Raw genomic sequence first — 20506 nt, 5'->3', positions numbered from 1 at the left:
TTAATGGCATTTGCTATTATAAACTTCACCTCTCAAAGTCTTCCAGATTTGTATTTTAATGTTAGAATTTTACTGAATCTAGGAATCAAAATGCTATTTTTAAGCTCTACCATATTACACTGCTAAATCCCCAGCTGGCCAGCCCTTGATTTTCTTGCAGTACTAGACAAACCTGTCTATGTAGCAATTATAGTAATGATTTAGACATGAGGAAGAATCTTGGCTATAAGAAAAGGAAGATTAAAAATCTCTCTCAGTTAAGCATTTTTTTAAAGTTAAAATGTTCACACTAAAAGACTAATGAGTGGGACCTTTCATTCAGCATCTTCCTTTCCTAGTGTAGTACAGGTAAGACAAAAAAAAATGCTAATTTATAAATGGAAAATAAAACGTCTACACTAAAGCCTAGGGCAAACAGGCATTGGGAATCAGTGAAGGAAAAAGTAATAAATGCATTTCCTGTGGGATGATGAAATGTTACATGGTTCTCAAGAATCAGCCCTTCAACAGCTGAGGCTTCCCTTGCATTAATGCCAGCTACATGCATTACTGGGTCAACTGACAATACAATTTCAGTCTGGACCAAATACGCGTACACCATTGTATTTCTGTATCTTCTGAACTAACAAGAGTGTGGGATATAGTGTTAAAGCAGTTTTATACTTTCTGCTGACTGTACGTTGATTGCAGGCAAAAAAAACCCCACCAAATCCATCATACAGCTGGCCAGAAGAAATTGATTGCTTCAAAACAATGTTAACGCGTTTTGCTAGGTAAGATAAGTTTGCATCAGACCTGCAATTTTACTGTTTGTGCTGGTAACTTTTCTAATCCACCATTAAGTACTCTGAAGCCAGATTTACAAAGCCACATAACCACAGCCTGGCCTCCACACCTGTCTTTTCTTAGATGGTCGTTAGCTGTAATGGAAAGAGCAATGCCAGTGATACGTACGCTCAGAAAATAAGTGTTCACTCCTTACTTCGAGCTTGGCATTATAATGATACTGAAATGGCTCCTCCAAAACTGGATATTATGTATTGTACAAGCCTATAGCATGGGCCATCTCTGTCTGAAAAAAATTTTGAACCAAATAATCAAGAAAAATCTTCTAAAGAAAAGATCTTTTTAAGATTAAAGATTACAAAACCAGTTAAAACCATCCAACCTGCAAAATGTCTCAGTGGTTAAGTACTTGGCTAGAATATGTGTTTAGTCCACCAACAACCTCTTGATGAGTTTGCCAGATGATTTGGGTGAGCGAGAAATGGATAATCAGGTGTACTCTTTGAAGTTGGCATATTTTATTCATATTGGACATTTCTAATCAAATATAGAGATTTCTCACAGTGAATAATAAAGCTTTTCTTGGTAGGCAATTGGACAACTCCAATTCGTATAAAAATCCTTTCTTTTTAAGCCTTTGTAGCATAATCACAGACCCTGACTGTAACTGCAAAAATACAAGGTTAAAAATGTCTTTAGGAAGGAGGCAAGGGTCGTCTGCTGCTACATCATTTCTCAGCTGCCCGGCAACACGACGTCCACAGCCAATTTGCACAGGACATTCTATTAACAGCCTGGCCCAAGGCAGAAAAAGAAACGAGCAGGCAGTCAGTGTTTCAGTTCAAGGCATTCAGAGAAATCCCCCAATAGGTGTCAGGTGTTGACGGCTGGACTCCTGGCTCCCTCGCAGACAGTGGAAGTTTTACTGCTCACCTCAGTGAGGCATTGAAATCAATATTCCAGTCTGCACTAAGGGAAGCGAAGAACCATTACACACAGTTCATGACTGGGCAGACCTTTTCTAGTCGTCCTCATTTTTGATTCCCATTAAGGACTGGGGTCCCTGTTATGCAGACGCGCAGATTGGGACTCTGTTGGCATGGAAAGGCGGATAACGTGTACCTGTACCTGTCAGAGAGGTGTGTGAGGCCACGGCGGCAGACCTGGCTGAGGGTGGGAAGCAGAGTGAATCCCCTGGCTGCACAATGCAAGAGTCCCACTCTGAGGTCTCACAGAGGGACCTGTGCCTGCCTACAGACATCGATGGGCTCTAAGAGAAAAAAAATGCATTGAGAGTCACAATCTAATGCTTTAAATATCAGGATACTAGACATGGAGCTGTCTCGGTCTCACTGGGAGTTTGCAAGGAAGGGCCCTGAAACAGAAAGGTGTTTAGTGAAGTGGTGGGCAATTAGTTGTAATAAGTGATTTACTGAAGTGATCTTAGAGTCTTATGTTTATAAAGGACCCAGGGATGTTTCGGTACTATTTTTATGAATGTAACAAACAGCCAATATCGAAAGGTACTCTCAGATCTGAGCAGAAATTGATCATGAATGAGATTACTAGCCTGAAATATATTTTAAGAGTATTAAAGAGATTTTAAACTGAAGTTGCAGTCAGGAATTCAAATCGCAGCTTGTTATTAAAGATGTTGGTTTCCTGATGTCTGCTACCCTACTTACAGAGAACAAGAGCTGGCTACTCTTAACCATCTCTGAATCGCAAAAACATTTAGAGATGATTATAACAGGTCTGTCCATTTTAGTTGCCAAGGGCCAGGCTATTTCCTACTGAGACAAAGCTATGTAAAGGCTAGAACTCTGTGCAGTTACTATTTGGTATTTCTCCCTGTCGCTGTAGTGCAGAGGATGGCTGGGATTTGCAGCTCTGTGAGTTATACTCCTCTGCATCCGTAGGGTCATCACACAAAACCTGAACCCCCCTGACAGCCCGTGGTGGCTGGGGAGGCCTCCGGGGCTTCTCTGCTTTGCTCCAGAGCTGTCCCCCATTAAGGGTCCCTCTTCACCTCTGCTCTCACCAAGTCCTCCCGTGAGCCCATCAAATGCAGATTTTCTAGGATCTTTAGCACACCCTTCTTCCCAAATGTGCTCTTCCCTGTTCTTTCTTTGTGATACCACTGGCAACATCTGCTTCCTCTGCAGCGGTTTATGTCCTTCTCCAAGAGCTGAGCCAACACAGGGGCAGATCCCAGGGGCTGTCCCTCCACAGCAGCATGCCTCCGTCAAGTGACCACGTCCATCAAGTGACCTGCCAGGGGAAGAGACTCTGTCACAAAATAAATCCCATTTCCTTTCCACATACCAAAGGACATTTCCAAGACCTACGGCTGACCCTAATCCTTTTTGCAGCAATGGCAGCCCGAGAAACAGCAATCCAGTGCAGGCAAAGATGCTGAAAGAAAACCATCATCTGATGGAGCAAAGGTGTCCCAGCCATCCCTGCTAAAGCAGAGGATCTCTGGGCCATCCCATACTTCCACCTCTACCAGCACAGCCCAAAGGGCAAATCCCATGATGATTACTAGTGCCTTTTTGAAGCATGTTCTAGTATATCATTTATCTGGAGATTATTTTGTTGTTGTTGTTTATCCCCACTGTCCTTAGCAATTTGCATTTAATGAGTAGACTACATGTATTTTTATGGCTGATGTTTCACAGCAGCAAATAAAAAATACTGAGCTACATCTGTGCAGCACACAAGTGGATCTCCTAATCCTACATTGACTCAGTCCTGGGAGGAGCGTTTTCTGTCCTTTGCCCTCAAGAATGGAGCTCGAGCTGCCAGGAAGGTCTGCTGAGGAAAGTAAAGGTCATTAGCCACTGTGAATGAACTTGGTCTCTTTGAAGAGACCAGTTTGCTGCGGGCTGCAGGAGACTGAGGATGTCATGCCTTCTGTTACAAAAAGCTGTGATGGTGGAACAGCACCCAACAAATCACTGAGATGTCATGTCACCAACCTAAGCTTAGCAGACAGCGTAGGCGAGGACTCGTTACGTTCAGCATTCAGGCACCTCCTGGCAAACAATTTTCCTCTCTCCACCCTGACCGCTCAGCACGTCAGCATTGCTTTACATCATCTTCGCTCCCAGCTACATTCAAACGTGATGAAGTCTTGTAATGCATGTGTTTTCAGCATCGTTACACAATCATTACACCGGCAATCGCTAGTTCTTTGGGTACTTTTTTTCCCCTTCCCCCTGCCTCCTAAGCATCTGCTCGCAGCAGAAGCCAAGTCCATTTTCCAGCAGCTAAGGAAGGCTGTGGTGGGACCGCAGAGGACCTGCTGACCAGCAACATTTCACGTGCTGTCAGAATGGGAGAGGCACGTGGGGAAGTCTCTGCACAGGGTGAACGAGAAGGGCTATTCAGGGGAACTAACAGAAAGCATTGATAACAACAAACATGCTTCAGTCACTCACTAACAGAACTGCCCTTACATGCCCTCCTCCATGGAGGCCTTGTAGCTTCTTTTGCATTTGTGGAGAAATTAACAAGTTGAGAGCCTGATCCAATTAAATAAGTTGGATGTAGTAACAAAATTCAGCCATATTATACTCTTATAATACACATACATACACAGAAGGACTGATTTAAAGGGGTATAGGCTGCCTTAACTTTGGCATTCTCCACCAGTTGAAAACTTGACAATTCAGCATTGGTAACAATCTTTCAGCCTACTATTTTTTATGCAATTAATACACAAGTACATCTATCAGTACATCTGTTTCATTTGAAACAACAACAGTTACATTTTTTTCCCATGTCATGTTGAAAACTTTTTATCTGTCCACTTTGCTCTGCCTTTGGCAATTCCTAGTCAACAACAGAATTTATTTCTCACCTCAGACCCATTCACCCTCTTTCCAGGAAGCTGCCAAAACCCTCCAAATTTACTCTTATTACTTCTTTTTCCTTATTCCACTGTCCTGTTGACACACAGTCCTATGCTCATAAACCAGGGTTAACCACTGTATGTGTGACTTGTCCAACACCGCTACAGAGCTAAAGGCAAAATGGAGGGTGGGCTTCCTCCAGCCCATGAGTTCTTTTGCCCTATCCCCTGCTAGAAGCCAGCTGCCTACCAAAAATGCTTCTCTTCTTTGAACTTTGGTGTAAAGTTCAGGCCAAATCCAACTGCAGAATATTGATTCCTACAAAGGTACAAAACCAAGAAATCTATCATTCTTCCAGATTACAGCCATACCAGGAAGATGCGAGGAATAAGATGCATGGGGCTCCTATAACTAGCTAAAAATCTGCTGAAGTCTTTCTGGGCTTGCCGCAGCACACAGGCTGTGAGTCACAACTCCCAAGGCTTCCAGTTAACAACTAAAAGGGAGAAATGATCAATATCATTTTTCTCAGTGAGTGATTAAGACTGCTTTTAACAATGCAGTCATGCATGCTATGTACTAAAAGGGGTGATTCATTAGTTACTCGGATGAGAAGCATCTTCTTCTCTCAGTTCAGAAGCCAGAGGGATTAGCCAGTGCCCCACGAGCACGGCTGAGCAGCATGTAGAAAGAGAGGAGAGGAAATACTGGCTACTTTTGTCCCTGTCCCCACATCTGCAGTGCTCTTCTCATTAAAGCAAGAAAGAAACGATGGAATTTTGTATTCAGCAGTGACATTGTTTTAGTCATAGTGTGCACAAGCATGACACCAGAGCTGGCTGTTGGCAGCTGCTGGCAGCTCCCTCCTCTGCCCTGCAGTCACAGGCGCCTGCATCCAGCCCGGAGCATGATCGCCATGGCCCTGCCGAGCTCCCTGAATAGCCACACCAGCTGCTCTGCACATCACTTTCTCATGTTGCCCTGGCACATACGTGGGAAATTTGTTCATCCTGATTTTTGTAGTGATTGTCTTTTCTGAAATAAAAATGAACAGTTATAGGTAGAACCAAAAAAGAGGATTATGAAAATAATGTATTTTTTCTTATTTGAATCATATTGTTGCTGAAATGAAATTTATAACAACTCCTCCCAACTTTCCACCTTCTTAAGTTTACTAACGATAATCTTCCTTTCTGTGATGAAGTCATGCATACAGTAAAGAACATGCCACTCCCAAGCCTTTTTATGTTTGGGTAGCTCCACGTTTTAAGGCTTTCTTTGCAACGCCCTGGTGGTGTAATACAGTAGCATGATGGCATAACTATCTGACAGGTAATGCTGGGATTTCTTACACTCTTCATCCTGTGAGGAGAAATGATGTTGCCAAAGCCTGCATGCAAAACATTTCCAACAAGTGGAAATTGATGTTGCTGTCTTTTCATCATGACGCGAGTTTAATTTACAGGCAAGTAGAAAGCAGTTTTTATTCTAAAGAGACTGATCAAAACTGTCACATGCAAGACATACATCTCTTTCCCCTTTTCTTAGAGCCCAAATATCAGACACAAGTATAACTTACGTGCAACTCATTTTTCACGCTTCTAACTGCAGTTTCATTTAATAACCATTCGGACTCGCTGTACTCAGAAAACTGGCAGCAATTCCAAGATTGACGTATGTGACAGACCTCTGGCACCAGCTTAAAGATACTCAGTATCTGCAGTGGTAGTATACACACAAAGCCCTTGCATCCAAACATAACCACCACACTATTCCTAAGCATGGTTGTATCCTGGATTCTACCAAGTTCATAGAAACTCTGCATCACTCATCCCTGGGCTAAGCCTTTCTCTCAGTGTTTCTCCCTCTTCTTTTGCTTAGTCTTTCTTTTGACCTAATCCTGGCTACCCCTTTTTGTCTGTTGCCTCTCTTCTCCTCTGTCACAGGTTGCCTGCTTGGCTGCGACAGCACCAGCTATTCAGGCAAAATGATTCATCTTCTCCCTTGCTCGTGCCTCTTTTTTCTTGAAGAGGTCTGAGTGGGATGAAAGGCGATGCAGCCTCCACATCCCAGGAGAACCCTGACCCACATGAAGCAGCTCTAAAGGGTGGGTAAGCAACCCCTTGTCAGTCCTTCCCTCCCCAAACACATTTGAGCAACATCTTGCCCTGAATGTGGCCTACCCTCAACTCTCCTGTGCTGGCTGGTATTTATCACCAGCCTTTTGTTACCTGAATCGCATCTTATTTCAGCTTGTGGAGTGCAGAGTATGCTTCCCATAATGATGGAGTCAGAAAGAGTCTCTGTAAGTACCTGTCTAGCTGAGTTCCTGATAGAAAGACCACAGAGATTTAGGTTTATATTATTAATTATGCAAAGTTGCTTAAAACCTTGGCTACATAAATTCTATACAATAAAATTCCAAACATATAATTTTTGAAGCCAATATATTACTACTGAAGTAAGAAGTTATTTGAAAAAAAAAATTGAGATTTTTTTTTTTTTTTTTGCAATTCAAAAAGATGATAATTTGGTCTAAAGAAAGGATAATTTTTGTGGTTTTGAAGGTCAAAAACAATGTCTCTTGAAAACCAAACAATTGAATTGAAACATGGCCAGGGTTTCTTCTTATTTAAATAGTGGAATATATTGACCAAAGGAAGGTTCTTCTGTGAAAATCTCATCTTCAGGCAAAAAGTTTAAATCTTCTGAATCTCCTGAATATATGCATGGCACACACTGAACACCAAATGAAATCATCCTCATTATTTCTATGTATATAAGCATTGAAGAGCAATTTATTCCATATAAAAACAGAGCATTAGCAATTCCATATGTGAGGTGTTACGTAACTTACATTATCTTCTCTTTAACCACTGTGCTTCAGCTTTCACCAGAAGCTTCAAAGACAAATCAATCATTCGTCATTTAACTGGTGATATATAGTACTCGTATTTGTCATCTCTGGTAGGGTTTTGCTTAAGATGAAGTTAAAGCAATTCATTTGTATCCTAAGTGACACGAGTACATAAACTTCATTGCAGCAGATCTCTGATGACACTGAACACACAGCAAGGTCAGACCTTGGGAACGAAAAGTGAGCACGGTGCTGAATGACTGCTAAGATGATTTTTTTCTGTATCTCCAGCAAACTTGTACGTTGCTCTTCTGACGCTTCCTTGGAAATGGCTGCATCACTTTGGTTAAAACACTTCCTGCCTTCTCCCCTCAGCTCCCTGCAAGAAACAGTCAGAGACATTTATTTAGCATTTAAAATATCTGAACAATGTATTCACATTTAAGAAAGCAGGAAGAATGGAAAACAGTATAATTTAGTGGAAAGAGCTGGGCTGTCTCTTCCTAGGAGTTAATACCTGTGCTCTGCATAATGGAAAATTTGCCATTTTTCTTTATCAGTAATTCAGTGAGATTGTGACCCTGTTACTTTCTCTGAAAGGTCATCTATAACGGTTAATATATAACTCACTGACGTGTCAGTCCTTCCCTAAAGCGTTATTTCAGGCACTGCAGGGGAATTCCCTCTGACATCTGTGCCAGAGCAAAGGTTCGCTGGCAGCTGCAGTGTCACAGGGGGGAACTTCAGCTGCAAGGCCAGCTTGGGAACATCTGCCTCCCATCCCTGCCTCGCCACCGGCGGCTTCTTCACCCTCACGCTGCTCTGCGACTGCTGTTGGGGCTCTGCTGTAAATCAGGTCACTAAGCTGATCCAAGTTATAAATAATGTTTTTCTATTTACAGGGTTTTCTTAATACAGGTTGCTTTTCTTACCAGAATGACGCGAGAACTCCCAGTGCTGGTACAACTGAGGAGGCAGGACCCTGGGACAGAGTGGAGAAGAAAGCAGTTGGGATAGAGGGCACTGGGGAGGGAGCGTGCTGGGGTTCACGGAGCTGCCGGCTCTGAGGGCGTCTCTTCCACCAGTAAGGGTCGAATGCAGTCAGGAGGGTGCTGTCATAAACCATGGACAAGCAGAGAGTTCACGCACAGGAGGCTCATGCATTGGTTTAAAAAAGACTAAGACTAAACAGTAAAACTTGCTCGATACGTGACTTCTGCAGAAAAAGTAGCTCTAAACATATAGGTGTTAGAGAATGCGCATATATACGCGCGCACATGCATACACACGCATAGACACATTCACACACACACAAAAATTATCACTAAATTTAAAAGAAATGCAGAATATGTCTCACTTGAGAGTCTTTGCCAGCCTCCGCAGCCTGCGTGCGGCTCTGCTTCCCGGGATGGCCGGGTCAGGGAAGCGGCAGCCGGGGAAGCCTATAGAGGGAGCAGGTCGCCTGCTTTTCCCCAATGCCCGGAGTTTTCAACCTGAAGTGGCGACCCTGGAAGAAAGAAGAGACAAAGGTATGAAAGGGGTGAAAATGTCTTAGGGTGCAGTCCCAAGGGCTAGAGGGGCTACCCTCCGAACAGGGGGAGCAGCAGCAGCACCGGCCGCACAGGGTGTGGGCTGCGGATCCACACCGACCGTCTTTCCCTCCTTCCCTCTCCTTCCGGGTCGCGCTTCGAGCCCTACAAGGAGTCAAGAATCTCTCAGCATTTTCCCCTTTCCGCGGTCGCTGGGGCATCCCGGTGCTTCAGCCCCTTCCCTGTGCATTGCAGGACGGAGATTTGCTTGGTGGGAAACTGAGCAGGACTTCGCCCTCCAACACCCACAGCAGAAGTAATACAGCACTGCCTAGAAGCCAGGGGGGAAGAATGCAGCAAGAAAAGCCTGGCATTTCCAGTGAACGAAAAGAATGACTAGAAACTGCATAACTGTATGCCACAGACAGCATAAGAGAAGCAGCGTTAAGCAGAACCAATACTAACCCTGCATTCAGATGATGGAATATACAGAAGTGTCAAAGACTTAGTTATTGTCAGTATTGCCAGCTATGTGCCTGCGTTGAACATGATGTTTATTCTAATTTACATGTGCACACACAAAAATTTCCAAAAATCTTTAACTCACTTATATCTGCGTTGTAGGTCCAGAAAGCCAGTAGTTATCTGTACGGCTGTAAAGGCCAGAGGGCCTGGTCTTGTCAGAATTGCATTTGCTGAGCATGGCACAGATCTGTACCAAGAGCCTTTGCCTCACCATGTTTATTATAGTCCAACAAAAGAGAGGATAAGATTTTTTTCTTTTTCTAATTTTTTTTCTTTTTGAAACAGATAGGGAGCTGTGACCAAAGAAGTTTAACAGTAAGTGGATCTTATCAGACAAAGCCAGATTCAGCCTTTGAGATCAAAAGACTAGCAACTGAAAAATACCTATTTGGGAGCAATGACTTTCCTAAGATGCTTGACTGAGTAGTATATGTGTTCTCAACTCAAAAATAACAATTACAAGTGAAAAAATGGTGCACAATACATGGCAAATACACATGCGCTATTGATCGGGTTGTGTTTGTGAGTTCTCTTTGTAGGCAGACTGGCCACCAGAGTGTGCACCAGCTAACTTACGTTTCTGTAAAAATTTAAGAACTAGCATAAAGTATACAATATTTATACATTAAAATTACACTAAGAGCTCTTCACCCCACGCACTAAGGTCTACTAATACTTTAGCATTTGTCTCCTGGGGAGCGAGAGCAGGTCTTAGGATTGCTACATAAATACTTAAGCACAGGTCATGCAGGAGTAAAAGAGAAAAGCAACACTCTATGCCCTTCAATTCACAGGCACTGCAGCATTAGGGATCAAAAAAAGATAGTATTACTTTTCCTCAGTTAACCCACAAAACATGTTGCATCTTTTGATACAGGTTTGCCTTTTTTTTTCTTGCATCACTAGAGAGAGGCCATTTGAGGAATGTATTCTGCACAGTGGTGTGATTCAGCAACTTTCTGGAAAACAAAAATGCAGCCCTTTTTTTGGTGCACTAATGAAACACAACTGGCAATAATTTTCATTGAATTGAGCCTAACTGAAAGCAGGTGATGTACATATAAGGCGAAGCTCAGTGGTCTTGGGTCACAATGTCATGTTTCATGTTCTTTTATATGACTGAATATGAACTGAACATACCCTGCTGCCGAAACCAGGCCAATGACAACAAATACACTGCTGTACAAGCTGTTGCGTTACCAAGAATGGCTCAGCAAATACATTTTCCTTTTTATCCAAATTCTAGGTAGCTTTTGTCCATGCCAACATACGAGACCGTAGTTTCTGAGTATCTCCCAAGGGCACATCTGCAGAAAGGTTATCCTGCAGTTCCACAAGGGCAAAGCCCCCTGTCATGAGCTTGCCTTGTCACAACCTTCTTTGCACAAGGGCATTGAATGGTACTGAGGACTTTAGATTGGTTATTAGGAAAAATTTCTTTACTGAAAGAGTGGTCAGGCATTGGAACAGGCTGCCCAGGAAAGTGGTGGAGTCACCATCCCTGGAGGTGTTCAAAAAACATGTAGATGTGGCACTTTGGGACATGGTTTAGCAGGCACGGTGGTGTTGGGTTGACAGTTGGACTTGATGATCTTAGAGGTCTTCTCCAACCTTAATGATTCTATGATTCTATTCAATGAGTAATACCACTGTAGAAACACTATATAATTTTGCATATTTGGTATTCCTTACCCAGGAGTGCTCCAAGTCTGGCAAATGAGATCAGGATCAAAAAGTGTTTGCCTTAAGAGGAACAAAATCCCCCACAATGACATGCAGGGTAGCGAGAAGAGCTTCAGAAGCCACAGTGCCCTGGTGCTTCATGGGCATATTTCCCATCAAAAACATCCTAATAAAGAAATCCTTGTCTATTTAGCCTCATAGAGGAGCCCTGTCTCCAGGCAGGCACAACGTGGTAGCCCTGGCAAGCACCCAGTGCCTGCGCTGGGATTTGCTCTGTGCCCTGGCTTCGGGCACACACTGCTGTTGCTCCGAGCAGCATGTGGGAGTGCTGGGCAGCCCGTGTCCCACGTACGGCTGTGACTTGTGCTGCCCAGAGCCGCAGGAGAGCTGCCATCACCGCTCTGCAGCCAGCCGCAACCACAGCCTGTGAGGAGCAGGTCCTGTCCCCGCTGCCAACCAGCCTGAAAATGAAAAGTGCTGCGTCAGCGCCCGCTGTTGTTGTCACTGGCAGGGCTGCCTGGGGAGGTCTGCACACAGCGCCTGTGGGCTTGGCTAGCCACTAACCATCCCGGAGCCTGTACTCATAGAAGCACCAAGCAATATTCCCTGAACATACTCCCATTTGCAATAGGAAGAGCCATTTTGACAACAAAGTCTTCCAGTGGCCAAGTGGCCAGTGTCAGAATTTCTGTCATAAATATTGCTATCAGGCCATTGCATCTCAGCTGTAAAAACTTGCTCCAGGTTGATATTTGGCAAACAAGACCCAGCAAAATAATCCTTTTTCAAACACAGTATCCTATTTGGGTAATTTACAGACATGAAAATCATGAAGTGTGCAAGAGTGGGCCCCACTGACACCTTTGCGGATTCATCTCTGCTGATACTGTGGCCATCAGGGGAAGTGAGTACCCGGCCACCCCAAAGCGCTGGCTCCGGGGCTCTCCTTGGACCTCCAGACACCCTGAAAGGTTCAGATAAAAATGCTGCGAAGGCACAGGGCAGAGCAGACAAGCTGCAGTCAGTGACGAGACCCAGAGAAGAGCCTCCCCAGGAGAAAAGCCCATCTCCTGGAAACGCACACATAGCAAGACACAGGTCTTTTCACACAGGTGAAGAGCAGCTGCTGGAAACCCCCAGAGTCCTACCTAGCCATATATGTGCCTCCTTCTAGATCTGGAGTAGCCAACTTTTCCATGTAAGTGAAAAAAATTGCATCCAGTTCTATCTCAGAGATAGTGTCTGATGTTGCTCCAAAGCTCAGACAGCTTCTTGGTCATAATGCCATAACGCTGCACTGGCTTCACACTCCTCTTCTGTTTTGAAAGGTTTCCTGTGGACTGTACCACATCTGACAAATGCTTTGGTGGAAAACATGTCATCCACTGGCTCCTCTAAATGGAGATTTCCAGGTCTGCACAGAATATTCCCAGGAAAAATAAGAGGTTAAATGCAACAGAGCTGGAAAACTCAGCATTGAATAAATGTTAGCAACTCTTTATGTATCTATGTTAAAGTATTCAGGATTTACAGTCAGAAATACTCTTTTCACTGATTTCATTATTAAAATCCTGTTACAGGTAAGCGTTTTTTTTAAATGCTGACTCTCATTTCTAAATGCCCTGAGGGAACAACAGCTACAACAGCAAAATTAGGAACCCATTACTGAAGATAAAATTAGAATAACTAAGCTTGACACTATACAGGGAAAATGCAGTGTTAAAATGTATGAGGTAAAATGTTTTCTAACTATCTCAATGTTAAACTTCATTTTGTCCTTGGAAGGAGCAAGGGCAGGAATTTCTGACAAGCTACTGCATTATGAAACACAACTGTGTTTTGTGCAAGTTACATGCCAAATCCGTATATTTTCTCAATATAGTTAAGGCCAAAGAGGCTTAATATGATATTTTTAATTAATTTTTAATTAACAAGATGGTTTTTAAAATGCTTTTAACCCTCCCTTCCTTTAGGATTGTGATTCAGGGAAGTACGCAGAAAATAGATTACTTTTAATAATAGTTTACTTTTCAGTCCTGCTTATACAGGACATATGGAGGGATCTCTCATGTGATAGAGATTCTTTGGCAAGCATGAAGAAGCCACTGCTATCATATCTACCATCTCCATGGCAAAAGCAGCAGAAGGTGGCAGGTATCTACCTATCTGGACTACGGCAACCACTCAGATGATAGATACTTCATGGCAAAATTTCTTAGCATAGTATCATGGTTTAACCCCAGCCAGCAGCTCAGCCCCACACAGCCGCTCACTCACCCCCCACCAGTGGGATGGGGGAGAGCATCGGAAGAGTAGAAGTGAGAAAACTCATGGGTTGAGATAAAGACAGTTTAATAGCTAAGGCAAAAGCTGCACGCACAAGCAAAGCAAACCGAGGAATTCATTCACTGCTTCCCATCAGCAGGCAGGTGTTCAGCCATCTCCAGGAAAGCAGGACTCCATCGCACCTAACAATTATCTGGGAAGACAAATGCCATCACTCCGAACATCCCCCTCTTCCTTCTTCTTCCCCCAGCTTTATATGCTGAGAATGACACTGTATGGTACGGGATATCCCTTTGGTCAGCTGGGCTCAGCTGTCCCGGCTGCATCCCCTCCCAGCTTCTTGTGCACTGGTGGGGTGGTGTGAGAAGCAGAAAAGGCCCTGACTCTGTGTGAGCACTGCTCAGCAATAACTAAAACAACCCTGTATTATCAACGCTGTTTTCAGCACAAATCCAAAACACAGGCCCATACCAGCTACTACACAGAAAATCAACTCTATCCCAGCCAGAACCAGCAGACATAGGTAGGACTCATGTTGCAGAGCATATAGGTTTCCCTTCTCATTCCTGAACAAGTATCTTCACAAGACAGACATTCTCACATTGCCTGCGTGCAGTGCACACACAGGTTGTGCAGGCTGGAGAATGCCAGTTCCTCCTCACAATCATGTTGAAAAATGCATTCCCCTTTTATTTTTTTCCAGGAGCAAAAAAAGAAACTGCGTATTTCCAAACCCAGAACTGTGCCGTAATATCCAAAACAGGATAAGAGGGGCAGGGGATTGTTGTGGTCTTCTCTTTCTTCTCACATTAAGTAACTCCACCCTTCCTCCTCCTCCTCCAGCCTCTAACACATGACTGTCATAAACTTACTAAGGGAATATTGTTAAATACATTCAGCAAACATTCTGCCACTGATGAAAAAGAATCACTCAAATGAAAAAAATACAGTAATGAAAATACACTGTTTCGAGCATTGCTTCACATTAGTGAGCAGCTCATTTGCTATTCCTGGGTATCAGAGTCGAGCTCCATGCTTTTGTAATAGATATTTTCAAATAAAGGTTAAAGAACATGTTTGTCTTATGTTACATGCTCAAAATGCATGCAGAAACAAACAAGCAACCTCTTCTTACAGTAGTATCTGTAGGTCTTGAAACAAGCAGACAGACCAAACGCACACGGGTTTCACAAAACTGTTCTCCAGAAAAATCTACACATATGAGCTTACCTTTATCTCCACTTCAATCAAACGAGCTTATTGTTAAAGTTTTACAAAGCAACCCAGCAGCAAGGTGAAAGATGAAGAGATTATTGAATAATAGATAAGAATATTTTTAGTCAGCTCAGACGTATTCATGTATCTGAGAAAGCACCAGGAAAACGCCCTCAGAAAGGCGCTGGCTGAATTCCAGCACAAGCAATCCAACCGTCAGCGCTCCGCGAGGGCCCGGGGCTCCCTGGGGCTGGGGTGCTGGGTGGTCCCTGTGGGAGGTGGCCGGGCAGAGCCCAGAACAGGGCTGCTGGGGGGCACCCAAGGCAGCCCCAGCCCCGGGGGTACAGGGCACCTCCCTGGGGATGGGGACATGGACCCACGGGTGGGCCTGGCTCCGGGGCCCCATGGCCAGGCAGGGCTGTGGGGAGCTGGAGACCGGCCCTGCTGCAGCATCGCTGGGGCAGGGACCAACAGCCCCAGGGGGCTGAAATGGGGTCCTGGGCTGTGGGCAGGTGAGGGGAGTCCCAGAGAGCTGGGCAGGGGCAGTCAGGTCTGGGGGTGCCCTCAAGGCCCTGATGCTGTCTTGCAAAGGTGCAAAATTACTAAGAAAAAAAGTTCCCGGTCTTTCTGCTCCTCGAATTGACTAAGATAATATTTTTGCTTACTTTTCACTCATAGTTTTATAAGCCCAGCAATCTTGTCCTTAAATTTGCAGCAGCTGGAACTATAAACCCATTCCAAAGGTCGTTCCTTCCCATCAGGTTTCCTACGATGTTGTTAAATGCAGGGGCGTTGTAATGCTCTAGAAAGGACCTTCCCCATGCGCAAAAGAAAGAAACTACCGAATTGTCTGATTCCAGCACTGCTCTGCTTCTCGCCCTGCATCCTGTAACCGAGCAAGAATCATTGCTCCGTTATTATGGTCTGAAGAGACAAATTTTTAAAAGATCTTTTCACTGCCTGAGCCAGCCCTCTCCCTGCTGTCTTTCCCTTTTAATGAAGATCACAGAGTGGTTGACATCTTTGATCTCACCACAGATCCTGAGAGTCTCTGAAGGAGTAGAGGTATAATAACATCATTCACTTAAAAGCTAGGGAGATCCTGACTGAAACTGCATCTACTGAAACAAAGTACCAGTGAATAATGAAGAGTCACTTGGATATTCAGGACTTCATTCATTAAAAAACATTTCTGAAAGGAACTGGTTCATGTGTCCCTGCGAATGCTAATACAAGAAGTGCCATGCTAAATCAGACTTGGCATTTAGTCTAGAATCAAAGTACTTGCACATAGTCCATCCACCCGCAACACTGACTACAGAGCAGAAAAGCCCTTATGTTACCTCATGTACAACTATGAGACTATATACAATAGTGGGGTAGAAAATCTTTCAAAAGGCAGGTGTAAGCAGGGGATACTTATCTCCGTAGTATGCGACAAGCACAATCCATCACAATGTAATGGTATGATAGCCCCAGAAATACCGTACCATGTGAAAAGACCCAAACTATGGTCTTTTGGGGCAGGGAAAGCCATAAACCTGAAGCACCATGGAGCTCAGTGCTGCCTAATTTACCTTGATTTTCTGACATGAAATTTTTGGTGAACCCCTTGCCCCCCTAGCTAGAGTGCTGTAGGCAGCTGAGCTAACAAGTTCAAAATTTGGTCAATGTGTCTAAATTAATTATACCTCGGGTCCTGGAGAAAAAGAGCAGATACAAACTGGTGCTTGAGGCTGCAGCAGAGACATAGCCCAGCATTTTTGGACCTCTATCCTGAAAAGCCTTTCAGCACACATGTAGCTGTAAGGCTCTGAACAGACTTGGCAACTGCACTAGCTTAATAATGCTGAAGCATGTTGTGAGCTCGTTCTGGACTGGGAATTCTCTCTGAAGGGTTTTATAAAATGCAGTAGAGCCTCACAAAGCAGAAAACAATGGTTATTCAGTTCCTCTCCTCTCCACCTGGATGCATTAGAAATAGGATGCTTTGGCATAAAACCCAGACATATTAAAACAAATGCCAGAGCCCATCAATGGCCCTGCAAAGTCTACTTTGGGGAGTATGGGCAGGTACAGACAGGGCACTTGTTCCAAGGCCAGGCAAGCCCAAGTGCCAGTTGACAGAAGTCAGGGTGAACACTGGCAGCGTGGGACAGGGAACTGTGAGGATTTGGTCAGGCTATTGTGCCACTGCAGAGTGCAGGGCCCAGAAGGCTGCTGCAAGCAGCATAGCTCAGTAAGAAAACAGTGGTAAATAGATCCATGTGTTATATTCTCCTTCTGGTGACAACTCTTTCCAAAAGAAACCCATGGCAAGCACCTTTAGGAGAAGAAAACCACGTAAGAACCCCTCACAGCATCCTACCCTGTACACACGCAGCCCACAAACACAGAGAGACCAGCGTATTTATCCCAAACAATCTCACATCGGATCTCACTTCAGATCTTGCAGATCATAGAATCATAGAATCATAGAAAGTTTTGGGTCAGAAGGGACCACTAGAGGTCATCTAGTCGAACCCCCCCCGCAGCGAGCAGGGACACCGCTAACTAGATCAGGTTGCTCAGAGCCCTGTCCAAACTGGTCTTGAATGTTTCCAGGGATGGGGCCTCCACTACCTCTCTGGGCAACCCGTTCCAGTGTTTCACAATCCTCATTGTAAAGAATTTCTTCTTTATATCTAGCCTAAACCTACCCTGTTTTAGTTTAAAACCATTACCCCTCGTCCTGTCACTGTTGTCTCTACTAAAAAGATTGTCCCCATCTTTCCTATAGGCTCCCTTTAAGTACTGAAAGGCTGCAATCAGGTCTCCCCGCAGCCTTCTCTTCTCCAGGCTGAACAAGCCCAACTCTCTCAGCCTGTCCTCATAGGAGAGGTGCTCCAGCCCTCGGATCATTTTTGTAGCCCTCCTTTGGACCCGCTCCAACAGTTCCATGTCCTTCTTGTGCTGAGGGCTCCAGAGCTGAACGCATACTCCAGGTGAGGTCTCACCAGAGCAGAGTAGAGGGGCAGAATCACCTCTCTCGACCTGCTGGCCACGCTTCTCCTGATGCAGCCCAGGACACGGTTGGCCCTCTGGGCTGCCAGCGCACATTGCCGGCTCATGTCCAGCCTTTCGTCTATCAGTACCCCCAAGTCCCTCTCAGCAGAGCTGCTCTCGATCCTTTCATCCCACAGCCTGTATTGATAGCGGGGATTACCCCGACCCAGGTGCAGGACCTTGCACTTGGCCTTGTTGAACTTCATGAGGTTCCCACAGGCTCACCTCTCCAGCTTGTCCATGTCCCTCTGGATGGCATCCCGTCCTTCTGGTGTATCAACCGTACCACTCAGCTTGGTGTCATCTGCAAACTTGCTGAGGGTACACTCGATGTCGCTGTCCATGTCATTGATAAATATATTGAACAGCACCGGTCCCAGTATGGACCCCTGAGGGACTCCACTCGTCACTGGTCTCCATCCGGACACTGAGCCGTTGACCACTACTCTTTGGCTGCGACCATCCAACCAATTCCTTATCCACTGAACGGTCCACCCATCAAATCCATGGCTCTCCAATTTGGAGAGAAGGATGTTGTGGGGGACCGTGTCAAAGGCTTTACAAAAATCCAGATAGATGACGTCCATAGGTTTTCCCTTGTCCACCCTTGTTGTTACACCATCATAGAAAGCCACTAGGTTGGTGAGGCAGGACTTGCCCTTGGTGAAGCCATGCTGGCTGTCTCGAATCACCTCCCTGGCCTCCATGTGCCTTAGCATATCTTCTAGGAGGATCTGTTCCATGATCTTCCCAGGCACAGAGGTGAGGCTGGCACGTCGGTAGTTCCCAGGGTCTTCCTTTCTACCCTTTTTGAAAAGGGGCACAATGTTTCCCTTTTTCTAGTCACTGGGGACTTTGCCTGACTGCCATGACTTTTCAAATATCATGGAGAGTGGCTTGGCAACTACATCAGCCAGTTCCCTCAGGACCCTGGGATGCATCTCATCAGGTCCCATGGACTTCTGTATGTTTAGGTTCCTCAGGAGGTCCCGAACCTGGTCTTCACTTACAGCTGGAGGGATTTTACCCTCCTGGTCTCCTTCTTGCCATCCATCGACTCGGGAGGAGTGAGGAGAGAGGTTGTCAGTGAAGACTGAGGCAAAAGAGTTGCTGAGTACCTCAGCTTTCTCCTCATCTGCTGTTACCAGTTTGCCAATCTCGCTCATGAGCGGGGGTACGCTTTCTTTGACCATCTTTTTCCGGCTGACATACCTGTAGAAGCCCTTCTTGTTATTTTTTGCATCCCTTGCCAAGTTCAGCTCCAGCTGTGCCTTGGCCTTCCTGACCCCATCCCTATACAACTGGGCAGCTTCCCTATACTCTTCCCAGGAAGCCAGTCCCTGCTTCCACTGCCTGTGCAGTTCCCTCTTCTTCCTTAGTTTGACCAGCATCTCTTGTCTCAGCCATGCCGGTCTCTTCCCTTCTCTGCCCAGCTTCTTACACTTGGGGATCGAGAGCTCTTGCGCTCTCTGGAATACGTCCTTAAAGACCTGCCAGCTCTGTTCTGTTCCCCTGTTCCTGAGGACCATTTCCCAGTGAGTCCTTCTGACTATCTCCTTGAAGAGCTGGAAATTTGCCCTCCTAAAATTTAGGGTCCTGAGTATGCTCTTCGTTATTCCCATTTCCCTCAGTAGCGTTAGTTCCACCAGCGCGTGGTCACTGCAGCCCAGGCTACCTCCGATCTTGACATCCCCAACGAGCTCACTTGCACTGGTGACCACCAGGTCTAGTATCGCATCCCCTCGGGTGGGGGATCACATGGAGGTGGAGGATCATCCACATGCAGATCTGCTGCTTTTGTCTGGATCCACCATCTGCATCTTCCGCTTCCCAGCTCCCTCAAAGGGAAGTTTCAGAGTGGCTCAAATACTGAAAAATCTCCCTGCCTACAGACTGCATCATTTGGAAATGGCTGTGTTAGCTGATATTCACCCCTGTAACTGCACCATTTGACATCTGAAGCTGTGTTTTCATTTCTGGGGAATAATTCACATGCCTCAACTCCCTTCTCTCAGATGTGTTATCCCACTGCTATTCCTTTCTTCTTTAAGCTACAGCTTGGTATTCTTTTAAGTGAACATGACTGCCAATAAAGCAGTCCCCGCTTTCTCCCACTCCCACATCTTCTCCTAGATCATCTGTTGTATTGTGCCATAATAAATATTTGTGTGGTTACATGGTGAACCAGATCAGGAACTGATCCAGCTGAAAAACAGCCCCTGGGGAAAAAAATATGCAGTTTTTCCAATATAGTTCCCCACAAGGTCATACAAACGCTTGTGCTGAAATTGTAAAGAGGTTTCTGTAAGCACAGGAATAACTGACTGAGAGTCGGAACAGGCAACAGTCTGTTTTTTTAAGCTGCTTTACTGGCCTTAAGTGGTGCTATGGTTTGGCATTTGCTTTCACCAGCATTGGTCCCCAGAAAGCACAAATAAACCCCTGTTTTGGGGAGTAAACAGGCACAGAGATACTGAAGGTTCCTCCTGAATGCCCAGGGAAAAGTTCGTTGCACAGCGATATCTAATTATTGCCTGCATTTGAGGCGAAGACCATAACCACCAAGACAGTGTCCTTACACCTGAAGAAAAGCTTTCTCCTGTCAACAACAAACTCAGGGATCCTTTGCAGTCAACTGCTAGCACTTCAGCATCAAAGTGCCTATTCCTCCCTCTCTCATCTTCTCTGGATCTGAGGACTGATGAGACAGAATACTCCCTAGT

The 20506-nt window shown here is 45.1% G+C and overlaps 1 long non-coding RNA gene across 3 annotated transcripts in view; it reads right to left on the bottom strand.

Annotated features, from left to right (window-relative positions):
- LOC142362307 (uncharacterized) overlaps nucleotides 1–20506 on the bottom strand; it is a 142972-nt gene continuing 122466 nt past the window's right edge. For all 3 annotated transcript variants that reach the window (XR_012764940.1, XR_012764942.1, XR_012764941.1), the window contains 4 exons: nucleotides 8858–9007; nucleotides 8433–8612; nucleotides 7501–7879; nucleotides 1–3057 (listed from right to left, as the gene is read on the bottom strand). This is a non-coding gene — a long non-coding RNA (uncharacterized LOC142362307). The remainder of the gene's footprint in view (nucleotides 3058–7500; nucleotides 7880–8432; nucleotides 8613–8857; nucleotides 9008–20506) is intronic.

This window comes from Opisthocomus hoazin, chromosome 8 (genome assembly GCF_030867145.1).
Source record: "Opisthocomus hoazin isolate bOpiHoa1 chromosome 8, bOpiHoa1.hap1, whole genome shotgun sequence".
Taxonomy (NCBI): Eukaryota; Metazoa; Chordata; class Aves; order Opisthocomiformes; family Opisthocomidae; genus Opisthocomus; species Opisthocomus hoazin.
This window is presented reverse-complemented; position numbering and strand designations above follow the sequence as displayed.